Genomic DNA, 1,619 nt, shown 5'->3' with positions numbered 1-1,619 from the left:
TAGAATAGGTGGAGTCTACATTAGCTGATTGGTAATAAATTGTTCTCAGTTGCATGTGTGCTGTTTCACCTGGTAATGGAAAATTGCATGACTATCTGTCATGCTCCAAAATTTGGATAGCGACCGGCACAGAATGTGAATCGTTTCACACATCCCTGTAAGCCTTAAATTGTAAATTCACTCTATTTCTAAAATTAAATCAGATTTATATTGAAATTATAACACTTTTAACACTAATAATTATAACAAAGTTTCAACATGTTCATAAAAATTTTGACAAAATCCCTCTTGTAAATAGAATTTCTCAAAATTTCTACAATACATTGATGCAGTCAAAATATCAAATAAATCTGGAGCTTAGCTCCTTCCAGCTGACAGACAACATATATATAAAAATAAAAGTCCTAGTTATAGCTTATGTGGAGCACCTAATTGTACTTTTTAAAAATAAAATAAAAATAAGATATTATAATTACATCAAAAGAAAAATTTCAATCAACCCTCCACCTATCTATAAGTGCTCAAGGATCGGCAGGAAGATCAACGTCAACTAAGGTATATGAGACCAAAATAATTTTTCAGTGAACAATGTCCCAACAATAAAAAATAGAACATAAATAAAATGAAAAGTTTGAAATAATTATATAAGTTAAATAGACAAAATTTTTGTAAAAATTTAATAAACTTTATAATAAAATGCTCTATAAATTTCAAATAAAATCTCAAATCATTGAACTATCATAGCAAATGATAATATCACTTGATTCCAAGAAAGCACATGAATGAAATAAAATATTTATAAACAAATTACTAAATAAAAAATAATAGAATATGAAATCATCAAATGATGGAGTCATAATTATAGGGACTTATCAGAACAATTAATAAACGTGGACACTCAGTCCATAAGGGTAAATAATCAAATGTGGCTTGTGCCATGAAAACAAATGTGGACATATAGTCCATGAGGGTAAGTAACCAAACGTAGCCAACGCCACGAAACAAATGTGGACACACACTCTACGAGGGTAATGCTAACCAAACGCGGCTTGAAGCCACAAAACAAACATGAGTACGATGCTCACAAATAACCATCCCTCTGTTCCACATGTGTTGGCCATCACATGGGGCTAGCACCTCCTATAAATACCCTGCTAGCTAGGTGTACCATGATGCACCAAGGGCTAACGGAACTGCCATTAGCAACCAATGTTCTGTATAAAGTCTCTTTTTAAAATTATTTTTAAATATGCAAGAAAATCATCACTTTCAAGATATAGTTCTCATTCTTAAAATCAAACTCATATGAATACTTTTAAGCATTAAAACTTGCCAGAATAAAATTTCATATCCAATGCTCATGCTTGCATTTGTTGAATAATCAAAAATTGCCAATGCTAATGAAAATAAATTTTATTAATCCTGAAAGGATATCTCATAAGGGGTAAAACATTCATATGCTATGATGAATCATTTTTTAGCACCATCTTAAAACTTAAAAATGAAGAAATTAAATTAACAAAGTATCCACTAATCAACATAATTATTATTAAAATAATCAATGTAACAAAATAAATTTTAATAAAAAAATTAATTGATAAATTGGTTAGGACGCTATC

Source organism: Prosopis cineraria, unplaced genomic scaffold (assembly GCF_029017545.1).
Source record: "Prosopis cineraria cultivar Desert tree isolate PC_DT_omini unplaced genomic scaffold, ASM2901754v1 PC1, whole genome shotgun sequence".
NCBI lineage: Eukaryota > Viridiplantae > Streptophyta > Magnoliopsida > Fabales > Fabaceae > Prosopis > Prosopis cineraria.
This window is presented reverse-complemented; position numbering follows the sequence as displayed.